Source organism: Panthera leo, chromosome E2 (assembly GCF_018350215.1).
Source record: "Panthera leo isolate Ple1 chromosome E2, P.leo_Ple1_pat1.1, whole genome shotgun sequence".
NCBI classification, from domain to species: Eukaryota; Metazoa; Chordata; class Mammalia; order Carnivora; family Felidae; genus Panthera; species Panthera leo.
This window is the reverse complement of record NC_056693.1, coordinates 12177153-12183038: the sequence shown is the minus strand read 5'-3', so window position 1 is coordinate 12183038 and position 5886 is coordinate 12177153.

Below are 5886 nucleotides of genomic sequence, written 5' to 3'. Positions count from 1 at the left end.
GCTCAGGAACAGTCGCTCACCTAAGTGCTTCTGGTAGCTTCCAGAGTATTCCTGAGCCTGGGTCTCAGAGAAAATGAGAAGCAGGCAGGCAGTATAATTTAACGGGGCCAAGGTGCATGGGTTCGAGCTCTGCCATTTCCACTTACTACTTTCTACTCACTACCAGTGTAAACCTTGAGCAAATTATTAATCTTTCTGTGCCTCAATCCAGTCACCTGTAAGTGGGCATAATAATAATGCAGGTATTCCCTATTCCCTAAGGTGTCAGACAGGCAGATGCTTTCATGCTTCCCGAAACTTCCCTTGCAAATGTGCTTTCTAGAAAATAAATCTTTTCAGAAACCCACTCATTCAGAGATGAAGGCTCCAGGTGGCGAGTCACCGATACCCTAGGAAAGTCTAATAATTATTATTCTTTTTTAATGTTTAATTTATTTTTGAGAGAGGCACACACAGAGAATCCGAAGCAGGCTGCAGGCTCTGGGCTGCCAGCACGGAGCCTGACTCGGGGCTCGAACTCAGCAACGGTGAGATCACGACCGAGCCCAAGTCGCAGGCTCAACCGACTGAGCCACCCAGGAGCCCCTAGGAAAGTCTAATTCCGACCGGTTGCCCACAGATAATCTGTTCTGCTGCTAATGAAAAACTGCCATGATTTCCCCCCAATGACACCATTTTAATAGGTGTAATTACTTGAGCATGTTATTAAGCTCAACAAAGTTTCCTCTCCCATATGCATGAAGGCAATGACTGAAACCGCAGACTAAGAAATCCTGCTGCATCTTAAATGAACAACACGCAGCTATTACACGTTCACAACACTTAAGGACTCAGTACACCGCAGGCACTCTGCGAAGCCGTGCGCAGGACTGTTTCTCTGCGATAAGCCACAAAGAACTTTCCCCGGGATTCAGCCGAAGATAACTCTCCTTCCTAATCAAGGGTCTGGGAAGAGTCCAGGAATCCCGGGACGGCCCCACAGCAGAGATCGGTGAAGGGCCAGTGGAGCTGCAGCCGGGGCTCCGACCCCACGCCCCCGATGCCAGCCTCTCAGGAGCTTCTAAATAACAGGGGACCCGATATTATGACAGCATTCCCGGCACCACCCAACATTTTACTAGGCACTAGGCACTGGTTTTAAGCGTTTCGTATATAATCTCATCTAATTCTTAGAAGAACACTACTGGGCAGGCACTAACCCTTTTCAGCCAGGGGGAAACGGAGGCAGGGAAATGCTAATCACTCGCCCAGTGTGTCACCTCGAGGCACACGCACAGCTGGCTCTAGGGGTGAGGGAGGAGAGCTCTGGGCGCGGAGAGCGCGGGAGACCTTCAAACTCCGCACGCCACGCGCGCCCGCCCCCACGCGGAGGCTTCGTCGCCACTGCCTCCGTCCCCGCCCTCCGCCGCGGCTCCCATGCCCCAGGAGCGAGGACCTGGCGGCTGCTGGCCTCACGCCGAGGCCGAGAAGGCTCGGAGGGACCGCAGGGGCGCGGGGTTAACTCACCTCCCCGCCAACAATCTCGGCCCCGACCTCGCCTTCCTGGAGCGGAAGTGTCCCCGACTGTACCCCGCTCCTGGACTACACTTCCCAGAATGCCCAAGCGGAAGCGCCTCCGATTTCACGCAACTCCTGGACTACATTTCCCAGAATGCAGCTTGCGGGACCGCGCTTCCAACAGCTGACTCTTGTTTGGGTGTAGCGGGTTCAGGTTGGGTTACCTCGCTGCTGCTGTAACCGTCACGTTTCTTTTTGTTTTATTCATTTCTTAGAGCGCCTGAGAAAATTGCGAGTTGAAAAAAATTCGGTCGTATTAAAGAAAAACGGACCAAAATTTTTAGGGGAAGGCTGGATCTCAAACTTGTATCAAATGCCGGCTCCCCGATATCTCCAATACCACCGTCGGGTAATACACGGAGTTTATTGCTAATCGCAGGGAGGGAGAACACCACCGCGATGGACACGGCACCTTGACACGGACACGAAGTCAAGGTTGAATTTACTGAGAATTGCAAGTTCGGTTGCAGGCGGGTCTTTCAGTGCGACGGACTTGGATTAGACTCGCGTAGGCCAGGATTGGGGAGAACAGCAAGGGTTTTTAGGTGCCAACGGTTGCTTTCTTTTGCAGAGATTGAAGAATTGATGGACCTTGTGGAAGTTCCTTTGTTGAACAATCAAGCACTTTGCTAGGACAGGAATCCCCTGGAGTACTAAACCTGTGCTAATGACGACTGAACAGTTATGTTAACGTAGACGGTAGACGGTGGTAAAGGAGGTAGGTAGATAGGAAATTTCAGTCTTCGGTGACCATAGCTGTTCCACGCTGTGTCTCGTGCGGAGGGGAAGGAACAGAGGTAAAGGGAGTGTGTTTGACTCCCCTGCCTCCTTTATTCCACAAGGCACCCAAGGGCTTTTGACACCGTTTTGTGGCATGATCTATTCATTCCAATATGCTAAGAATTTACAAAAAGTAGATACAAATGTTGATTACGCCTAAAAGAGAAATATCTTGAACTTCATTTAAAAAAATGAGTTGTGTTTAAAAAAAAAGCCAAGTAAATTAAAAAATCGAATTGGCCTTATGTAACCATTCATGAATTGAGCAGTATCCCTTTTAGTAAATGGAAAGAAGCTCCTGGGAGCTTTCCAAAGTAAACAAGACCTTTCGTTCCTCACCTGAGATAAAGAGCCCAAGACCCCATCCAGTTTATACTGGCTCTCAGAGCACGCCCATAGCCCCTTCTCCTTATCTGACAGTTACCTCTGCTTCATTATCCTATTGAAGTCTCCACCCGAAGAGAAGCACAAGAGTGTATTAACATAACATAGGATGCATGTGTAGGCATGTTTTCTAAGCGCCTATGCACGACCTTATGCCCACCTTTGCATAAAATGACAAAGCTCCTCCTACTGAATATTCATCCTAAACCCCAAAAAGAAACCTCTCACCGCTGCCAGGGGAGTCACAGCTGTGGAAATTATTCCCTGTGATCTCCTTATTTGCTGCAAATAAAATTTCCTTTGTGTGACAGCTCCACTTGGTGTTGTCTCTATCTGTAACTCACCAAGGAGCAAACTCACATTAGTTTGGTGGCAGAACCGAACTAAAATGGAGTCTCTTAGGTCAGGGACAAAATGGAGATGGTTAATGCAGGTGCAAAAAGGAAACTTAACCTAACCTTACAGGAATTTACAGCTCATCTCAGAAATCAGTGGAGGACACCAGTCAATCCCCAAATGCCAAGTCTGTTCACGGCTGTGTCTGGACTTCCTTTCCTTGACTCAGCTACCCTGATCCAAATAAGAAAGAAGACCACTAGGCAACCAATCAACTAAAAAAGGCAAATGACTTCCATATTTATCCCATAAATACCCCTTAGCCTGTGAACAACTCAGAACTCTTGTTTCTGTAGCTTTGAGATTCCTGGTTTGCAGGTCAAAAGCCTTGCCGTAAACTCATCCTGCTTTGTTTCATTCAGTATGCAGAAATTGCCTTTTGACATACCCAATCCCTATTCAGATTTTCCAATTACCTCCCAAATCTTTCATAACTGGTTTGGTCAAGTCAGCATCCAGAGTTGTTCCTTCCGTTTATCCACTCAGGTGCATTTATCCTTGAATACAGCCCTTTCAGTTTACCTTTTCAGATCTTTGACCTGTGGAGGAATTGGGTCAGTTGTCATGATGTCCCAGTTAACTGGATCCAAATAATTGGATCTCTCCAATTATTTTTTGTGTCATTAAATAATTTGTTCTTCTATGTATCTCCTTTAAAGTTTACTTTTTAAGTTTGTTTATTTATTTATTTATTTATTTATTTATTTATTTATTTATTTATTTTTAGTAATCTCTACACCCAACATAGGGCTTGAACTCATGACCCCAAGTTCAAGAGTTTCATGCTCTTCCAATTGAGCCAGCCAGGTGCCCCTATTTTTTAAAGTGTTAATTTTAATCCCAGTTAGTTAGCATTCAGTGTTATATTAGCTCAGGTGTATAATACAGTGATTCAATTCCTATAAAGTTTAAATCTAAAGTCCTGATAGATTTGAGTTTATCTCTCTGGACAAAAAGACCATGGAGGATAGTGAAAATATCTGAACACCAACTGAAGCCAATTCAAATCCGGGGCAATGCACCTCTGAATAGGAAAATAGATAACATTAAATGTGTGAAAAATGGTGATTTTAAAGAAAAGAACCATTTTAAGATCAAAAGATTCTTCCCCAAAATAAAAACGTTTGGTAACATTTGTTTTGCTGTTTTATATATTAAGCAGGATCAACCTGACAATAGGAAAGATAAAAATGACTGACAAAAAATATAACAGAGGCTTCCACTTTGAGTAATGGCAAAATAGGTAACTCCCATTAATCACACACACACACACACACACACACACACACACACACACACACACAGTCTGTTGATAAGCACCAGTAAGCTAACAGTGTGTACAGAATTTCAGGAGAATAAGTTCTGAAATTCAGGAGAACTTGGAGCCACTTTTCCCCTGAGGGGCACTGGCCAGTTCTGAAAATGGTAAGGCTGAGAAGCAAGGCACTCATCTCTGACACTGTGATGACTCCAGGGTTATAAAAGTTGGAGTCCACGGCCTGCCAAGAGTGGATAACTGATAAAACTCCTATATTTTGTGTTGGACACCAGGAACCACTGAACCCTGGAGGTAAGAGTGAATAGCATACAGATCTGCACTGGTAGGGGTCTGCAGCCCAAATCCAAATCAGCTGTAACCTTAAAACTATGTAAAAGGAATCCTGAATTGCTAATACCTTCGGGTACCTGAGGGTCAAGTGAATATCCTCTTTGGAAAAAAGATACCACCCTAAGCCTGAAATTATTTTGACAAATTTTTAAATACAATATCAGACAAAATATATTTTAAGTCAAAAACTATTGATAGACCACATGAAAGTTGCACATGGATGTTCAAAGCCTATTATATTAATATCCAGAAAAGTGGAAACCAGTGTCCATCAACTGATGAATGGGTAAACAAAATGTGGTCTATCTATACTATGGAATATAACTTGGCCATAAAAAGAGAATAAAGTAGAATAAAGTTTCAATGGATGAACCTTGAAAACATTATGTTAAGTAAAAGAAACCAGCCCAAAAGGATGTATATGATTCCATTTATATGAAATGTCCATAATACACAAATACACAGAGACAGAAGGTAGACTGGGAGTTGCCAGGGGCTGGGGGTGGGTAGGCAGAATAGGGAGGGACTGTGCATGGGTATAGAGTTTCATTTTGGAGTGCTGAAAATGTTCTGGAGGGAGAATAATGGTGAGGTACACAATTGTGTGAATATACTAAAAATCAACTGAATTGTATACTTTAAAAGGGTGACTTTTATAAAATGTGAATTAAATCAACACATGTTTTAAAAACATTGCTAGAGAGACCCTTCATAATGATAAAATGTTAAGTTCACCAAGAACATACAACAATTCTAAATTGTGTGCACCTGTATAATTAATAGGCTGGCTGAATTTTGCCCCCAGATCCTGGAAGATAGCCATTAAATCCTTAGAATCTGCTAAGTGACAGGAGTCTTTCTTATTTATGAGGGTTCCCTCAGACCACACCTGACAGTTTACACCAGACAGATGAGTTTTGGGGGGAGGGCAAGATAATTTTATGATAATGGATGACTCAGGATGGGGGCTGATCACACCAGAAAGACTAACCATGTGATTAAGGGTTGGTACTTTGAACAAGGTGATATCAATCTATGGAGGGGAAGGAGACTGGAGACTGAGCCCCAAGACTAATGATTCATTCGATCATGCCTACATAATAAGGCCCAAGTAAAGTCAATGGTCTTCTTCATTTTGACTGTTTACCTGTATTAGTTAT